The sequence below is a fragment of the Ursus maritimus genome, unplaced genomic scaffold (assembly GCF_017311325.1).
Source record: "Ursus maritimus isolate PB19 unplaced genomic scaffold, ASM1731132v1 scaffold_18, whole genome shotgun sequence".
Lineage (NCBI taxonomy): Eukaryota > Metazoa > Chordata > Mammalia > Carnivora > Ursidae > Ursus > Ursus maritimus.
In genome coordinates, this window is record NW_024424230.1 from 51,270,233 (window position 1) to 51,290,466 (window position 20,234).

The 20,234-nt window shown below is 40.8% G+C and overlaps 1 long non-coding RNA gene across 1 annotated transcript; it reads right to left on the reverse strand.

Annotated features, from left to right (window-relative positions):
• Positions 1-475: 475 nt before the first annotated feature.
• On the reverse strand, positions 476-20,048 carry LOC121103269. The gene is made up of 3 exons (XR_005835426.1): positions 19,867-20,048; positions 2,466-2,579; positions 476-1,690 (listed from the first exon to the last, which is right to left on the reverse strand). It is a non-coding gene; the product is annotated as an uncharacterized LOC121103269 (long non-coding RNA).
• Positions 20,049-20,234: the final 186 nt, after the last annotated feature.

Sequence of the window (20,234 nt, forward strand, 5' to 3'; positions counted from 1 at the left end):
TCTCAAATAAATAAAATCTTTAAAAAGAAAAGAAACAAATAAATAGAGAAAGAGAGACAAGCTCAGAAACAGACTCTTAATTATAGAGAACAAACTGATGGTTACCAGAGCGGAGGGCTACAGGGGGAGGGTGAAACAGGTGATGGGGGTTAAGGAGTGACTTGTGATGAGCGCCAGGTGATGGACAGAACTGTCTGATCACCATATTCTACATCTGACACTAATATAACACTGTATGTTAACTGGAATTAAAATAAAACTTAAAAAATAAAACCCACAAATCTACCAGGAAAGAGGCTGGGGAAGAGGTAGAGCCAAGCTAAATCTTCATCTTTCATAGTAGGGAATCAACAGATAATTTCAGAAAATACTACATCAAGAAATAGCAGTGCTAGCATATTATTTAAAGACATGAGGCAATCACCGTAAGAACAAACACAGAAGAGACTAGAATAGTTAAAAATAACTTTCCTTCTTGGGAGCGGGGCCTCCTTTTTGTTATTAACCCTTCTCTACAATCAATTCTTTTTTTTTTTTTTTAACTTATGGAATGTATTCCAAAGATGAAAACCTTAAAAATTATGTTTACAGACGTGGTGTACACTAGGCGGGAAAGAGTCCTCCTACAAAGAGTTCCTCTGAAAAGCGGGGTCACCAGGATATGTGCAGAGCCCCAAGTCTCTCCCTTCTTGTGAGGCAGCTTTCAAAATGGCTGGATTGGGACAGAGTTGCTGAGGAAAGGCCCCCTCCTCACGGGCACAGTCTCTGGACCGCTGTACGGAGTCCGCCTGTGGCCAGACTGAGAACCAGCGGAGTGGTCCGCTGGCAGTCCTGCTGCTGTCACCTTTGGTAGAATTTCCTCTCTTGACCAGCCCCGCTTTCCCATTCAGATGTGGGCACACGGCCGTAGTGGGGAACGGATGTTTGCACTAGGACACTCGTCCTCATTAGTCTCAGTCCTGATGGGGCGGCTCAACGTTTGCATCATGGAAAGTCACAGTATTTCAACAGTCCATGGTCCCAAAGCACTCGAGCCGACAGTGAGGATGGCATATTGTATGAGGGGCAATTAAACCACGCCTCTCTTTAAGTTCAGTTGACATGTTTCTTCTCACCGTACCGTCATTTCTGTGATTTACTCTGTGCCCCAAATTACTTGTCTCACAAGTTGACGTCAGGCTCTCTGTTCTCAACACCACGTAATTACGGCTGGAAATGGGGGAGGCTGAAGCGGTTTGGCAGTAGCGTGCTGCAGGACAGCGGTTTTCAGACTGTTTGCAGTGGCGTCCCGGGGTGCTGCCGAGACACCTCCGTGGAGGCGCTCCAGCGAGTGGGAAGGAGCGGCCACGACTCTGGTTTCCAGCTCATTCCCACGCGAACCAGAGGAGCTGATCCTATCCTGTCTTCTGTTTTGGGAGGAAGAAGGTTCCAGGAATAAGTCCCTAGAAATCACTGGCGCTGTGACACAAACACTGGACTAGCGATCAGAAGGCCTGGGTGTGCACATTATTTCTCTCATCTACTTGATGGCTCTGCAACCAGAAGCAATCCTATGACTTTTGTTTTGTTTTGCTTTTTTTGTTTCCAGAGTTTGGCTTTATTTTGCAGTGCAGAAATCACGTGGAGCCACTTGAGACGGACATCGCTGAAGTGGAGGTTCTGTCCAATCAATACTGCATCGCAGCTTGCTCTGTGGAAGAAGCCACATCTGGGATACAAAAGAAGCTTCTACGTCTATGTGCTTTATGATAGGTTTCTTTCCCCTTTGCTCTCATCAGTTTTATAAGGTCAAAGCAGCGCACACAGGCTTCCTCCAAACTGACTCTCAGGGTCTGGAGTTGGGTTAGAATTTTAGGCCCATGTAACCCCAACTTGTGGCTGTGTTCCATGGGCACTGGCGTAATACTTGACAGGAGACACAAAATGTAAAGGTGTGGGGCAAACACGGGGATGCTGTCCCAAGTTATGGAATATTCAACTTGAAATCTCAATGCTAAGGGACATTTCCTGACTTGCAAAATGAAGATAATACTATGTCTCCTCCTATGTCACAAGATTAACTTTTTGCATCAGATAGAAAAGGTAAATTCTAGACTATTATAAAAACACAAAGGCTTATTATCTAGAATAGAGAAGAATGCAGTCTCATAAGAGTTCATTTAATTTGGTTAAGTATTGATGGAGGATGACCCAGACATATTTTTAGAGATTGGCCAGGAAAGCTATGGTCAATTATCCTGACTCAGTAGCTTTATTTAGTTATTTTTTTCCTTTTGAGCCCTCTTTCCCCCTCAATTTGTTTTTAAATAGTCTCTAAGCCCAGCGTGGACCTTGAACTCACGACCCTCAGATCAAGACCGGAGCTGGGATAAAAAAATCGGATGCTCAACAACTGAGCCACCCAGGTGCCCCCTTCCCCCCGCAATTTGCATTAAATTGCATACACAGAAGAAACCTATACATACCCACAGTGGTAACTGCTATTTTCCTGTAATTAATTTCTCTAGAGATAGTGATAATCATCCTGAAATCCATGGCTCCCAAAGGCCCACTTTATTTTAAATGCAGCCTCTCAGTTCCTACAACAGGGAGGAAACAGAATGCAGCGAGATTGTAAAATTATACAACTCAGATGTGCAAAAACAACTTCAAGTTTGTTCCCTTCGCTCATTTGCGAGCAGCCTTCCCTCTCCCGCTCCACCCTCTCCACTTCTCAGGTAGCAAGAGGAAAGCTCGATGTTGTTTCTTTATATTATTTCCCTTTCTTCCCATGTATGCAGGTTTGTTTCAGTGTAAGCAACTGGTCCGAAGTTCAGCTTCCCATGAGGGCTGATCAAAATCTTTATTTGGTTGACTAAAAGTCTTCAGATAAAATACTCTATCTCGTAAATGTTGTCTCATCCACCTTTTCTTCTTTGATTTGGGAAAATGGGCAGGACTTATGTATCTTATTGATGTCTTTCAGATAAAAGGTACTTGGATGGGGCAGTGTCCAGGCCTCTGCTGGCCTCAGGGGTCATGTCCCACGTGTGCTTGGTGAAGTTTGCTGCTAGAGAAGTTTAGGGCTTGGTCAAGTGCCCACCGGGCTCTCTCTGCTACAGTCAACCTCCTGGAGCTACACCTCACCCTCCAACCGAGCCCCTGCCCAGTGGGTCCGCCCAAGCCTCTGCTGCCAGGTCCTCCCACTCTTGCCCCTTTGGGACCCGCAGGGCTCCCAGTCCTCAAGTCAACCACTTCTGCGTCTTCCCCAAACCATGATACCCACTTGCGGGAGCGTCTGGGTCTGGTACCACTTCTTGAGAATCAACAGCAGCTTGGGTACCCATATCGCATTCTCCTCTGTCCCAACCATAGTTTGTCTCAGACCCCAAAAAGAACATTGGAACACACGTAACCCCACAGTCTCATACCTTCAGCTCCTCTCTGGTCTGCAATGACCCTAGGAAGAAGGGCCGACTTTGCCCCTCCCCTTCCTGTCTGACAGAACATTCCCCTTCATCATATCCTCTTTCTTCCGGAGGCGACTCCTGCCCTTGCTCCCACAGTGGAAAGGGTTCAGGAAACAGAAACCAGCTTATCGTGAGGAAACACAGGCCAGGAATCGTTCAAAAACATTTTATCTGTTACAAGGGGGGAAAGAAGTCTCTAGGACAACAACGATTTGCCTCAGCTGGGAAAGGCCAGGACCTGGTGAAAGAGACTGCCCTTCACCGAGGGAGCTAGGTGCTCAGGTCGTTGCACGGGGTTCTCCCTGCCCTTACCAGCAGAGGTAGGAGGAACCCGGGCCAGGAAGGACCCAGGTATGCGAGGTCTGCGTCCCTAATACTTGGCACAGGATCTGCCTCATTAGATTCGCAGGGAATGTTACAGTCAATCGAGTGGACTAATTCTGGCCTTTGCCACTGACTCACTCTTTGGCTTTGTCAAGCTTTATTGGGTAAGTATCTGTTTTCCCTCTATAAAGGAGAGCTGATAGGGGCGCCTGGGTGGCTTTGTCGGTTAAGCACCTGCCTTCGGCTCAGGTCATGACCTAAGGGTCCTGGGATCCAGCCGGTGTGGGACTTCCTGCTGGGTGGGGAGTCTGCTTCTTCCTCTCCCTCTACCACTCCCCCTGTTTGTGCACTCTCACTCTCTCTCTCAAATAAATAAATAAAATCTTAAAAAAAAAAAAGTAGAGCAGATAATAAATAAAACCTACCTCGCGAGGTTTTTTTGAGTGTGAAAAAGAGATGGTATTGTCACCTGGTGAACTCAGAAACACAGGGATAAAAGATCGCTAATTCTTCAGTACCCCCAGATAGTAATAGGGTAGTGACTAACAAGAAATGCTTGCTTTCTCATTGGCATTCTTTAATAGAGTAGAAAGAGTAAGAAATATTTTTTTCATGGAATCAATATAACTATTTTCATGTTGAAAGAGAAAAAATGTGGGGCTGCCTGGCTGGCTCAGTCCATAGAGCATGCGACTCTTGATCTCAGGGTTGTAAGTTCCAGCCCCACTTTGGGTATAGAGATTACTTAAAAACAAAATCTTTAAAAAAAAAAAAAAAAAGGGAGAGAGAAAGAAAAATGTGGCGGGTAAACATTTTTATTCTTCAAGACCTGGCTCTTAATGCAGTCAAGTCCGCGAATTTCTGTCCAAAGCTCATTTTGTTCACTACTCGTTTTAACAATGAGATAAGTTTAGGATCATTAAGCAAAATTCTGCCCCAAAATTTGAATTGAGATTTGACTGGAATTTTGTTAAAACCGATTGTTAGAGTAATGAACCTTCTCATTCAGGTAGTTTCATTCACTTACTCAAATTAGTATTTTTCTCTGAGTACATTTTGAGGTTTTCTTCATAGAGTTTAGTGTATTTTTTGTTAGGAATTCTATAAGGTTTTTTTTTTCCTACTATAAAAGAGACTTCTCTCCATATTTTAGCTGTTTATAGATGCTATACAGGAAGGTTACTATCCTCCTAAAAATTTGTTCTACGGTTGCCATAACACGGCAATAATAAATGATAAAATTATACCAGTTTCGAACAGTTGCCAAATGGCAGGCACTATGCTGTGTGTTTACATGTATTTTCCTGTTGAGTGTTCACAGTAACCCGATAGTTATTTGACACTATTGTCCTAATTTATAAATGAAAAAACTGAAGTTCAGTGAGATGAAGTAACACGCCCAGGGTCACTCAGTTCATTACTGAGCACTTAATTCATTCCCTTAGGTTTTCTAAAAGCACGATCATATTTATACGAAATAAGCATTTTGTCTACTCCTTTCCAAGAGTTCTGTCTCCTGTTTTTGTTTCATGCTGCCCTGAACTGGTCAGAATTATAGTAAAATGTTAAATAATGATCATCTCTTAAGTGTTGCTGAAGCCTCATACCCTGCGTGGAACAAGACTCCCTGGCACTGACTGTGCACCAGACAGTCTGAGTCTAGAACTGATGCTCTCAACCACGCTACTGATTCAGGAACTACTCTCGCATGTTCCATGTCACTCTAGCATGATCCTCATGCTTCAGACTTCTTCCTGTACCGTCTCCCCCAAGTTTCCTGGCTTTGTAGCCAAGCTTTATGTCCAAGTCTAGCCCCGGTTGGACTGGTGGTCCTGTTTACCCTGGATCTTACTTGGAACTTTCTCGTGACACTGCTTCCAGTAATGGTCTCTTGGCTCTACCAATGAAACTAAATAAAGAGGTGTTCTATCTCTGTGTCTTCTTTAGGCCTCAAGACCCCATTCTTATGTAAGCCCACAGTTTCCTTTTTCCAACATACACCATGGAAGTCTCTCCCAACTTCCCTTTAAAATATCTTTGAAGACAACAACAAAAAAGAGGAATTAGTAAGATCGTTTTGTTAATTAAAAACTCACCATACCTAATGTCAGAAAGACTAAGGAGAAGTGATACTCTTCTACTCTACACTTCCATATTCTTTTTAAAGGGCAACATGACAGTCCATGTAAAAAAAAAAAAAAAAAATCATAGAATTTTACATATTCCTTGACCAAGAAATCTCACTTGCTGGAATTTATCCCAAGTCATCATGGATGAACACAAATATACTTCTATACAAGTCTTTATTTCAATATTATTTATGATGGTTAAAAATTTGTAGACTCTAGATGTCCAACAATGAATGGTTTGTTAAATAAATTATACTACATCCAGAGGAATATTTCATAACATGGGAGAGTTCACAATATACAGTTAGGTGCAAAAAGTATATCGCAACTCCACATATGGAGTATAATCCCGTCTTTGTTATATAAGGATATATTCGTTTCTCTATATGACTATAAATATCTATCGTCTATTTGTATATTTATAAATCACTATAGAAATCACCACAGAAAACAGAAATATATACCCAATATTCAATTTTGTAATAATTGTGTCATTGTGTAATTATGAAGAAATATGGTGTATTTCTTCTTTTTGCTCACTGAATTCTGAATTTTCTACAATTGACACACATTACATTTGGAAGAGGACAAAAAGTTACTCTTAACAGCCGTTTGTTAATTAGGTTTTGGCAAAGAGACACAAACTCTAGGGCTCACCTAAGATAGAAGGGTTCTTAAATCTCCCCAGACTGTCTCGAGCTGAGTGGTTCAGTGTTAATGGTGAAGCTGTATTCCACAGTTATTCAGGAGCTAGAAGATTTCCTTCACCTTGTGCTGCTCTTACTGGGTTTATATCCTTTCCACTGGGTAGAAGCTGGCTAACCTCCACATCCATATTCTAGCCCAAAGGAGAGTCCAGGACAAGTAGATCTGTCTATAAGGAGGTGACCTGGAAGCTGCACACTTCGTTTCCATTCACTATGGGCTTCACCCTGGTCACATGACCACACCAATCTGCGAGGCAGGCTGTGATCTAGAGCTCCCAGCCACAGAGACATGTTCAGCTAAAATTCAGGGTGAGGAACTCTTCCTATAATGAAGGAAGAACGAATAGTGGGAATCAAGTAATAGACCCTTCCCCCAGATACTATAAAGCTACAATAGTTAAAATACTGTAATACTGTGGTACGAGAATAAATAAAATAATGGAGTAGACCATGTAAACCAGAAACAGACTCAAATTCACTTAAGATTTAAGCATATTAAAAAAAAAAGGTAGCTTTTCAAATTAGGATGGACTGACAGAATGAATTATTCAATCGGTGATGTGGAGAACTGGATAACCATTTGGAAAAAAAAAATTAGGATAACAAAATGTATTCCAGATGTCTTAAATACTTAAAGTGCTTTAGGGAAATATTGATGAAAATGGTGACCAGATTGTACTTCTGCTTTAGTTGGTTCCCCATTCCACAGATCTCTGGGCCTTATTGAGCTTAATTATCTCTTCATTGACCTTTGGCAAACAGAACTGCAAGTCATGTGCCACATGGAAGGCCATGTTTGTCTTAGGTCAGAAGAGTGCTTTCTACTTTGTTTTTTTCTGTTGGTTTGTTTGTATCCTTTCTTTGATCCTTTTTCCTTTATGTCGATCTTATGTGTTGCTAAATACAACGTGTAAAACAACTAATCCACGTAATGACTTCCAAGTTCCACCTGAGACCATCCTAAATGCATCTGATTGTATTCGCTGCATATAAAAAGAAGTCTCCAACTCAACACCACCAAAAAAACTCTATTAAAAAATGCGCAAATGACTAGAATAGACATTTCTCTAAAGATAATATGTAAACAACCCGCAAAGATATGAAAAGTTGCTTAACACCACTAATCATTAGAGAATACAAGGACACCTAGCTGGCTCAGTTGGCAGAGCAGGTGACTCACAACCTCAGTGTCATGAATTCAAGCCCCACATTGGGCATGGAACCTACCTAAAAAAGAAAAAAATAAATAAGAATGCAAATCGAAATCACAATGAGATATCACCTCATACCACATTCTACCCACTGATAGTAGGATGGCTAATATTAAAAATTAAAAAACAGAACAAAACAGAAAATTAAAGTATTGGTAAGGATATGGAGACATTGGAACCTTTGTGTGCTGTTAGTTGAAATGCAGCTGCTATGGGAAACAGTATGGCGGTTCCTCAAAAAATTAATAAAAATAGAACACCATATGATCGAGCAATCCCACTTCTGAGACACAAACTGTATGACTCCATTTATATGAGGTATCTAAAGTAGACAAATTCATAGAAACAGGAAGTAGAATGGTGGTTACCAGGGGTCGGGGGAAGAGGGAAATGGGGAGTTGTTGTTTAATGGGTACAAAGTTTCAGTTTTGCAACGTGAAAAGAGGTCTGGAGACTGGTTGCACAATGTTAGTATACTTAACACCACTGACCTATATACTTAAAATGGTTAAGATTTTAAGTATAAAAAACACATGGTTTGTGTTATATGTTTTTTACCATAATTTTTAAAAATCTCATCACAGAATCTGTGGTTTCAGATCGCAAGAATCAGAAACAGAGAATTCTTATATCTGAGCTATCCAACATGGTAGCCACCAGCCACATTTGGCCAACTGACTGAGCCACTCAGGTGCCTCAAGTAAAAATATATTATTAAAGTTAATTTTAGGGGTGCCTGGGTGGCTCGGTCAGTTAAGCATCCCACTCTTGATTTCGGCTCAGGTCAGGATCTCAGGGTCGTGGGATCAAGCCCTGAGTCAGGCTCTGCGCACTGGGTGTGGAGCTTGCTTGAGAATCTCTCTCCCTTTCCCTCTGCCTCTCCTCCCTCAAAAAAAGTATTACCCATTTCTTTTTACTTTTACTTTTTTTAAATGGGGCTACTAGATTTGGCAGAGATTTTGGAATTATCAGACCAGGAATTTTAAATAACCATGAATAATATGTCAAGGAGTCTAGTGCAGAAGGTAGACAACATAAGAACAGCTGCGTGATAAGAGCAGAGAGATGGAAACTCTAAGAATCAAAAGGAAATGTTAGAAATCAAAACCTGTGGCAGAAATGAAGAATGCCTTTGATGGGCTCATCAACAGACTACACATGAAAAAAGAATCAGTGAGCTTGAAGATATGTAAGTAGAGACTTCCCAAACTGAAACTCAAAAAGAAGAAATGAATGAACAAGATAGAACAGAATATCCAAGTACTGTGGGACAATTATTAAAGGTGTAACATATAGCGACTGCAATACCTGAAGGAAAAGAAAGGAAAAAAAATAGAAGAAAGACTTAAAATAATCATAGCTGAGAAACTTCCAAAATTTATGAAACACAAAACCACAGATTCAGGAAGCTCAGAGAATACCACACAGGATAAATAACAAAAAATGTACACATAGGCATATAATATTCAAACTTAAGAAAATCTGAGACAAGGGGCAAATCTTGAAAGAAACCAGAAAGGGGAGAAAAAAAACACCTTATCTATAGAGGAACAAGAATAAGAATTACATTGGCCTTTTCTTAAAAAACCATGCAAGCAAGAAGAGAGTGGAGTAAAATAAAGCATTGAAAGAGGGTGGGGGGATGGGATAGCCGGGTGATGGGTATTAAGAAGGGCATGTGTTGTGATAAGCACTGAGTGTTATACGCAACTAATGAATCACTGAACACTGCATCAAAAACTAATGATCTACCATACAGTGGCTACCTGAACATGATAGATGATAGATAGATAGATAGATAGATAGATAGATAGATAGATAGAGCATTGAAAGAAAAAGCCAGCAACCCAGAATTCTGCATCCAATAAAATTATCTTTCAACAGTGAAGAAGAGGGGATGCCTGGGTGGCTCAGTTGGTTAAGCAACTGCTTTCAGCTCAGGTCATGATCCCAGGTCCTGGGACCGAGCCCCACATCGGGCTCCCTGCTCAGCAGGGAGTCTGCTTCTCCCTCTGCCTTCTGCTCCCCCTGCTTGTGCTCTTTCTCTGTCTCTCTGACAAATAAATAAAATCTTTAAGAAAAAAAAGTGAAGGAGAAATAAAAACTTTCTCAGACAAGCAAAAATTGAGGGAATTTTTCTCTATAAGACTTGCCTTGTAAGAAATGTTAAAAGAAGTGTTTTAGAGAGAAGGAAAATGATAAAGGTCAGAAAATCTGATCTACATAAAGAAAGAGAGTCTGAGAAATGAAGCATTGAGAAATGAAGGTAAAATAAAAATTTTAACTTTTTAATTTTTTTATTCTTAACTGATCTAACAGATAACAGTTCAGAATAATAACAGTAATGATATATAGTACAATTCTAGCTTATGGATAAGTAAATTGTATGACAACAATATCATAATGGATGGGAGGGAGGAATTAGAGATATCCTTTACAGGGTACATATACATAGCACTACCTATGAAGTGGTATAATGTTATTCAAAAGTGGACTTAAATTAGTTGTAAGTGTATATTGCAAACTCTAAGGCAATGACTAAAACAAAAACTTTTAAAGAAGAATAATTGATACACTAAGAGAGGAGAGAAAAATCGAATCATATAAAATGCTCAATTAAAAATGGAGAAGGCAGAAAAAGAGTGGAAGACCCAAAAAACAAAACAAAGAACAACAACAACAACAAAAAAAACCCATCCACACACAAAAACAAAGAACAAGAACAGTAAATAAAAAACAGTCATAAATATGGCATATATTAACCCGGGTATATCAATAATCACTTTAAGTGTGAATGATCTAAATATACCAATTAAAAGAGACTATCAGAGTGGATAAAAAGAACAAGACCCAGCAATATGTTGTCTCCAAGATTAAATATAAAGACAGATTAAAAGTAAAGAGATATACCACGTTAACACTGAACAAAAGAAGGTGGCAGTAGCTATTTTAATTTAAGACAAATTATGTCCTGCAATATCTTGAGAGGCAGTACTCATGCCTAGGCTCATAGCTCTAGCAGAAGTGTTTGAGGAAAGTCAGAATGTTTATTATATTGTTGCTTTTCTGTCTTTAGCTAAGTCCTATGAGAGGGATGAGTCCAGGCAAGAGTCAGTCAGGTTTGAAAGCAGAGTGAAATGGAATACATTTCTACTAAGGATGCTTGGTAAAACCTTTCTCAAGTGCTCTTTACCAGTCAATGGGAGCCAGCCAGATTAATAAAGTTTGGTTGCTTTCCAACCTAAGCCAGTTGCTTCACATGGCATTAGGTTATCCATGATATTCCGAGTGTGGATATGAGCCATGTACCAGCCAGTGAGTAAAGGGGAGGTTCCTCAGGTTTTCCAGACACCATGTGTGGTTGTGGTTACTTGACCAAGGAGTTGAATGGAAGGAAATATACAAGAAATGTATTAAGACTCCACAAGAGGGGCACATGGGTGGCACAGTTGGTTAAGTGTCTGCCTTCAGCTCAGGTCATGATCCCAGGGTCCTTGGGATCGAGCCCCACATTGGGCTCCTTGCTCAGCGGGGAGTCTGCTTCTCCCTCTCCCTCTGCCTCCTCCTCCCTGCTCCTGCTGTCTCTGTCTCTCTCTCCCTCTCTCCCAAATAAAGAAATAAAAATCTTAAAAAAAAAAAAAAAAAAGAATCCACAAGACTGGCCTTCAAGAACTTATAATTCTTCAACCCCTAAAGCAATACCCAGGGCCCCCACAACTGAACCTATGCGGGAGCATATGCTTCAATACCACTTCAGATGTGGCTAGGAAGGATAATTGATTGAAGAACCTTCCAGGGACAAAGCCAAAAGCCACAGAGGGTGATGAAGAAAGGAGACTGCCTGGCAGAGCTGGGGTCTAATGGGGAAACACACTTTATTGCCAGGCAGGGAGCCTTTTGCCTTAGCAAGCCTTACACCATCGCTGTAGTTCAATGATTGCTGTTTCCCTCCCTTCCCTCTCTTCTGAAAGAGGATTCTTATGATCCCATTCCTAATTCACCGCTGTTTTTGGTGAGTGGAGGTGGGGAGGACAGATAATTTGTTTTTCAGAAGATGCTCACGTGAAAGAGTCAGAGTGTCCTAATGGCGGAATGTATGCCCCAGAGATCCTAGATTTTGAACTGAATGCAGTGGTCAGATGGAAATTTGTGTTGTTTCACTTGAACAGAGGACAGTATGTTTTATATTAGGAAGAAGGCTGAGCACGTAGAATTGGCTGATGGGGGGGTGGGTTGTAGGTGGGACTGTATGCATTTTCCCCTCTTCCTCTAGCAATAGAATTAGCAAATTTTAGATTAGCACATGGCCATTCAGCCAAAGGCTCTATTTCTCAACCTCCTTAGCAGCTGGGTTTGACTATGTGACTTGGTTCTAGTTAATGGGATGTGACAATTCATATATACCATATATTCTTATTAAGCTATTAAAAGAAATAAGCATGCCTGCCCTGTTCCTTTCTCTCTCCAGTGTCTGAAAAGTTGATAGGTAGCAAGAGCTAAAGCAGGCATCTTAGATTACAAGAGAGCAGCCACAGGGGCGCCTGGGTGGCTCAGGTGGTTCAGCGTCCGACTCTTAATTTTGGTTCAGGTCATGATCTCAGGGTCCTGGGATCAAGGAGCGTTGGGGTCCTTGCTTAGTGGGGAGTCTGCTGGAGACTTCTCTCTGGTCCCTCTCACTCTGCCCCTCCAACTGCTCATGGTCTCTTGCACACGTGCGCTCTCTAAAATAAATAAATTTATCTTTAAAAGAAAAAGAAATGTTGCCATGGTAGAGCAACAAAATAGAAGGATGTAACCCTCAGCACTTCAGAGCTGCGGTACTAGCCTTGGAGTGCTTATATTCAGACTGACGCAGAGAGAAATAAAGTTCTTTCCTATTTACTTGCGTCTTTGTTAAAGCAACTAAACCTTATAACCTAATTAATGCAGGTTTATGATCAAGTATATCTCATTACACTGTAACTCTTTTTCTTAATTTTGAATCTTTTTATTATAATCAATCAGTAATAATACGAAGAATATCTGGGAGTAATAACATGTAACAAGTCTCTACTATAATCCAAGGGCTGGAAGTTCAACCAACCCTTACAGGATCTAAAACAGGAATTAGAGAAAATGTCAGGAAATGGGGTTATTCTCATCTCTGCTTCTACAGAGCAGATTTTCTCTACTTTGGTTGGTATATGACCCAATATAACTGAACTGGCCCCACCTTTACATCATTTCCTAACAGAGACAGAATGGGACCTCCTTTCTAATTCCAGAGTTCTCAGGATAGGGAATCTGGCCTAGCTTTGGCTAGGGTCTACTTAATCCAATCATCCCACAGACTGGTTTTAGAGAATAAAGTTCTCAGAAAAGGTTGGTGTCAGCTTCATAGATAACCTATGGGTCTAATATATGATTAATTTATGTTTCTGTCTTTTGCATTATACTTTGTTGCAAGGTATAAAGAAACAGGAACTCCTATTTGTTGCTGGTAGAAATGCAATTTTGCATTGTGAAGTGGAATCTGGCAACATTTAAGAAAACCACACATATTCATTTTTGACACAGCAATTGCACTTCTAGGAAGTTGTCCTCAGGATACATCTTCAATACTGTGAAAATACATATGCACTAGATTGTTCACTGCAAAACTGTTTGTAATTGCAGTCTAAATGTCCAAACATAAGAAAGTAACTGAAGCTTGGTGCATCCATACAATGGAGGACTATGGAACTACTAAAAAAAAAAAAAAAAAAAAAGTAAAGTTGATCACTATAAACTGATGTGGAGTGATTTCCCAGAATATATTTCTTAAGTGAAAAAAGGAAAGTAAAAAAAAAAAAAAGTATCTATGGCAGTTCTCAAAATGTGCTTCACAACCTGAGCGTCCCTGAGACTCTCTGTGAAATCAAAACTATTTTCATAGTACTGCTTACTAAGCCATCATTTGTCTTTTTTCACTATGTTGGCATTTCACTGATGGTGCAAAAACAATGAGGGTAAAACTGTTGGGGCCACCACAAATCAAGCTTGTGACAAGCACACTTTACTGCAATATACTCTGGGGGGGGGGGAAGACAATTTCGTCTTGATGAAGCAGTAAAAATTATTAATTTTACTGAAACTTGGCCCTAAGTACATGTCTTTTCAATATTCCGTGACTCAATGGGACGTATACATGAGTCACTTCTGATGCACACAGAGTATGATGGTTACCTCAAGGAAAAGTATTTCTGCTGTTGTTTGAGTTACAAGCTGAACTAGCCACTTCTTCATGAAACACCATTTCTACTTGACAAACTATTGTTATTCAGACATGGGTATTTGACAGTTTTTTTTTTCTTCTCAGATATGACTGAAGTGAGCCTATTGCTTCAAGCAAAACAACTGATAGTATATATTACCAATGGTAAAATTCAAACTTTCAAGTCAAAATTGGAATTTTGGAAAAGTCTCATCCACTACCATGGGGTTTTCAGCTTACTGATGCAGCTGTAAGACTTTTCTGATGGGTTCAGAGATGATATTAAATCAAACAATTGTTGATACTGTACAATGCAACATATCAACATTTGCGAGATCCATGTACTTAAGTGAACCATAATTTTCTAAATGACCAAAGCATGATGGTACAAAATCATGCATGGTTAAAAAGTACTATCAAAGTATAAAGCAGATCAATAGATGTTAATGTAATAGACTTCTTAAAAGTTCATTGATATGGCTTCGGATTCCACACTGCAACTAACTTTTAAGAAACTATCACTATTGTGTTTTAAAGTAATATCTAAGAACATGCACAATACCCGAAAAGACTGTTAAAATTCTCTTCCCTTTTCCAAAGACACGTCTATTTGAGACTAGCTTTTCTTTCCACGCTTCTACCAACACGATATACTGCAGGACATGACTTGAAGCAGAAAGAGAATCCAGCTGCATTCTATTAAGGCAGACATTAAAGAGATTTGCAAAAAAATTGTAAAACAATGCCACCTTCCTTCTATTTTTTTTTTTTTAAGATTTTATTTATTTATTTGACAGAGATAGAGACAGCCAGCGAGAGAGGGAACACAAGCAGGGGGAGTGGGAGAGGAAGAAGCAGGCTCATAGCGGAGGAGCCTGATGTGGGGCTCGATCCCATAACGCCAGGATCACGCCCTGAGCCGAAGGCAGACGCTTAACCGCTGTGCCACCCAGGCGCCCCCACCTTCCTTCTATTTTTTTTATTTGAGAAAGTCGGGTCATTTTTCACAAAAATATGTTTACATTTTAGGAGCTTATTATTGTTAATTTTAATTGAACTAGTACATAAATGTTTTTATGATTTCTCAGTTTTAATTTCTTTTTTTTTTTTTAAAGATTTTATTTATTTACTTGACAGAGAGAGGGACAGCCAATGAGAGAGGGAACACAAGCAGGGTGAGTGGGAGAGGAAGAAGCAGGCTCCCAGAAGACCATGGAGCCCAATGTGGGGCTCGGTCCCAGAACCCTGGGATCACGCCCTGAGCTGAAGGCAGATGCTTAACGACTGAGCCACCTGGGCGCCCCTCAGTTTTAATTTCTAATGCAGTAAATACAATAGATATCACCCACATAAACAAAAGCTCTTTGCTTCTTCAATACTTTGTGATAGTGTGAAGAGACCCTGAGATTAAAAAGTTTGAGAACTGGTAATCTATAGTGTACTATCACATAATAAAGAAATATACATATATTTACTTATTTTTTTGCAAAAAGAAACACGGGAAGAAAACACTAGAAACTAATAATTTTGGGAGTGCCCGGGTGGCTCAGATGGTTGGGCAACTGCCTTTGGATTGGGTCACATTCCCGGGGTCCTGGGATCAAGCCCCGTGTTGGGCTCCCTGCTTGGCAGGGAGTCTGCTTCTCCCTCTCCCTCTGCTGTTCCCTCTGCTTGTGCTCTCTCGCTCTCTCCGTCAAATAAATAAATAAAATCTTAAAAAAAAAAAAAGAAAGAAAGAAACTAATAATTTTGGTTACCTAGAGGGGTTACCTACATGGTGGGAGGAACCTACAGGACTGACCCTTCTCTATAAACCTGACACTTAATACTGACTTTGGAACCATGCTACTGTTTGTTTTGTTTTGTTTGTTTAAGATTTTATTTATTTATTTTGACAGAGAGAGAGAGAGTGCACGAGCAGGGGGAGCAGCAGAGGGAGAAGCAGACACCTAACCAACTGAGCCACCCTGGCGCCCCCATGCTACTGTTTTAAATACAAAAAATAATGACAAAATCAAAAGGATGTGAGGCAACCATAAAATAGGATATACATTTTTAAAATAAACCTAAATGTATTTCAAAAGAATAATAGTCACGTTGAAGAGGGTGAAGTAAAGACTAACTTAAGTAACTTTTAAATGTAGTATTTTTACCTCATACACCTAGACTAAAGACAAAAAACAAATATTGAATTATAATAGCAGGTTTATTCTTTGCAGAAGTGTGGTTGATATATTCTAGAATTGAACATGTGCTAATTGCTTAAGAGCAAGGGGACACAGGTTTCTCCCTGTTAGAGAGGAGAGTTACAACTATGAAAACCGGGAAGACCGAAATGAGTCTTGTGCTGTTGGACTGAAACTTGAATTCATGGTTTTCAGCATATGGATACAGGTGTGTGTGTGTGTGTGTGTGTGTGTGTGTGTGTGCGTGCACATACCCACCTCTGCCCCCTCTAATAGGTCCTAAAATTAATGATACTCCAGTAGTTATAAGCACACCTAGAGCCCAGGCATTGGTTTCTAAATACCTTCTCTACTGAAAATAACTAGCATTTCTTGGAGAAATAACTGATTCCAGGGCTGGGACAGGGAAAATCAGTATGAGTCCAGAACATTTTTCCATACCAGAAAATAAAAAGGCCTCAAAAAATGCCAGAGTCAAGTCAAAAGGATATGGGAATCAGTTTGAGGAGCTCCCACTGGCCAAATATGAGACAATTCGAGCATCAAAATAATTAATAGTGATTGGTTAAAACCCACTGAATAGAAGGATTCCACAAATCTATGCTGATATAAATAAACAAGCAAACAAACAAACAGGGAAGGAAAAGCTCTTAGTAGAACAGTAGTAGAATGCCAACAAATAAATGCAAAAGAAATGGTGCTAGAAATTGGTAAATATGGGGGTGCCTGGGTGGCTCAGTTGGTTAAACATCTGCCTTCTGCTCAGGTCTTGATCTCCAGGTCCTGAGATCAAGACCCACGTTGGGTTCCCAGCTCAGGAGGGAGTCTGCTTCTCCTTCTCCCTCTGCCTCTCCCCCGCTTGTGCTCTCTCTGTCTCTCTCTCCAATGAATAAATAAAATCCTTAAAAAAAAAGAAATTGGTAAATGCGATAGTAATATTTAATTCAAGCTAGAATCACAAGGAATTGGACACCAACTTAACCAAGTAATTAATGTTACCAGTAAGGACAAGTCAACATTGAAATCAGGTGTCACCTAATACAATGTACTGAGGAGGGCATAATGTCACTTTTGTGATATATCTGTCAAAAATGCACAGTCGTGATCTAAGTATGAAGAAACGTGAGACAATGCCAGCGTGAGTGTGCCATTGTAAAATAACAGGCCTTTACTCTTCAAATATGACAAGGTTATGAACGACAAAGACCATCTGTTCCAGATGAAAGGAGACCGAAGAGATACACTGACTAAATACAACGTGTGATTCCAGATTGGGTCTTAGCCCAATTTCTGCTTTCTTATGAAAAACATTTGACATGATTTGACAACTAGCAAAATATGAATCTGGTCCATATTTTGGGTAACAGCATTATATCAGTGTTAGTTTCCTAATTTTTTTTAAAGACCCATTTATTCATTTGAGAGAGGGACAGAAAGAGAGAGCTTGAGCGGGAGGGAGGGGCAGAATCCTCAAGCAGATTCCCTGCTGAGTGAACAGCCTGACGTGGGGCTCGATCCCAAGACCCCGAGATCACACCCGAAGACAGAACCAAGAGCTGGCCACCCAGCTGACTGAGCCACCCAGGCGCCCTGTTAGTTTCCTAATTTTGATCATTGTATTATGTAAGGAGATGTCCTTCTTCTTAGGAAATAAACACTGACGTATTTTGAGCCCAAGGGGCAACATATCTGCAACTTATTCTCAGCCTATTCAAGAAAAAAGGGACATATCTGTGGGAAATGGTTGTGTGTGTGTGTGAGAGAGTGTGTGTGTAAAATAATGAACCAAACATGAAGAATATGGGCGGTGAAGAGTATATGGGAGTTCTTTGTACTATTCTTACCACTTTTTTTGTAAAGTTGAAAGTATGTTAAAATAAAAAACCATAAAACAAAAGTAAATGAGAAAGTAAGGAAATTCAGACACATGCTCTAACATGGACTGGACCTTAAAGACATTATGCTATGTCGAGTAAGCCAGCGTCAAAAGCATAAATATTGTATGATATCACTTATCTGAGTAAAGTCATAGAGACAGGAAGCAGAAAACAGGTTGCTAGGGGCTGGGGAGAGGGAGGAACGGGGAGTCAGTGTTCAGTGGGTACAGACTTTCAGTTTAGGGTCCTGAGAAAAGTTCTAGTTCTGGTGATGGTGGCCCAAGGTGGTGAAGGCACTTAATGCCATGGAATTGTACACTTAAAAACGTACCATAATAATTTACCACACATACAAAAAAAGGAAATGAGGGTCGATAGCCCCAGATTCATAGTTTCACCCCACAACACCAGCGCTCCTTCCCCAGAATGGATTACAAACTGCAGATTCATTCAACAAAGCGTTTAAGGAAGAGCCTCCTTCCAGACCCGAGATGTCATAACATCTTGCCAGTCACAGTAAGAAACAGCCTATTTAAATAATGGTTCTGAGCTGGCTCCGGAAGTCATCTCAGTCACTGCAGTAATGAGCCTACAGCCCGTCTGCAGGCATCCCAAGGACGGTGACCAAGAAAGCAAGCATTTTGGGGCGCCTGGGCGGCACAGCGGTTGGGCGTCTGCCTTCGGCTCAGGGCGTGATCCTGGCGATCCGGGATCGAGCCCCACATCAGGCTCCTCAGCTATGAGCCTGCTTCTTCCTCTCCCACTCCCCCTGCTTGTGTTCCCTCTCTCGCTGGCTGTCTCTATCTCTGTCGAATAAATAAATAAAATCTTTAAAAAAAAAAAAAAAAGCAAGCATTTTGCAAGCCTTTGCCTGTTGCACCCTTTGAGCTCTGCAGTGTGACCAGGAAAATTAAAGCAAAGTGAAAACAGGGGGTCTCTGCAGTCTGAATTCTAGCTCCGGCCTGGCCGGAAGTAGGCCCACCATCCCCTCGAGGTTACTCATTATTTGTTTATAGTATCAACAATGGTAAAGTGTTTTCTATACTTCAAGTGTTTGTCCTACGTGCCTGGAGAGCATCAAATATCAAGGCGCCAGAAATCCTGTCTTATTTTTTAGAAGCTTCGAGTACCAAGTGAAAATGATCATTTTCCTTCCCACAGCGACAATGACATTTCAGGCCTTCCATTTTTTCCCCAAGCCTTCAATTTTTGAAAACCCCTTTAAGCGGACTCTTTGCCTCTAATTCATTCTGGAGAAAATGGAAAACTTCGTCCTCCAAACGTGTTGCCAAATACTCACTGTTTCCTACAGAATAAGGCCCCGCACTTCACCTTAGCCTAGCAGTTTGACCTCAATATATATTTTGAGGTTTTCCTTCCACGAAGCTGTCTTCTGTATCCGCCAAATTAGACCACCAAACCTTAGAATAAATCCCCCAAACGAGTGCACCCATTTTCAAGACTTTAAATATACACTGGTGAGTCGTTCACTTTCTTCAGCTTTTGAAAATCACTGAATGACTCATCTTTTCTCCTCCTTTGAACTCTCGGGCACATTCATCTATTGTTCTTTGCTTACTTAATTTTCACACCAACCAGCTTCACACGGCACACACAGTGAGCACTCGAGAATATCTGTCAGTATGTGCCAAGTGACTTAATACCACTACTTCATTTCCCACGCAGAACCTCTCATTGCACCTAGAACCGGAGGCCAAGGTCTTTTCTTTAACTTAAAAAATAACACCTACCGGTTTCCACGATGATAAAAGTCAGTCGGTCCAAGCTCACTGCAGAAAACCTGCAAGAGGGCTCCTGGGTGGCTCCGTCCGGTAATCGTCCGCCTTCCGTCCAGCTTTAGGCTCCTTGCTCATCGGGGAGTCTGCTTCTCCCTCTCCCTCTGCCTGCCCCTCCCCCTGCTCCCGCGCACGCGCGCTCGCGCTCCCACGCTCTCTTAAATAAATAAATAAATAAATAAATAAATAAATAAATAAATAAAGTCTTTTTTAAAAAAAGAAGAGAAAACCTGCAAGAGAGAGGGAAAGCGTAATCTCACAACTCGGACATAGGCGTTATTGATGTCGACAGACTTGATACAACAGATAAAGCTGAATCCTAG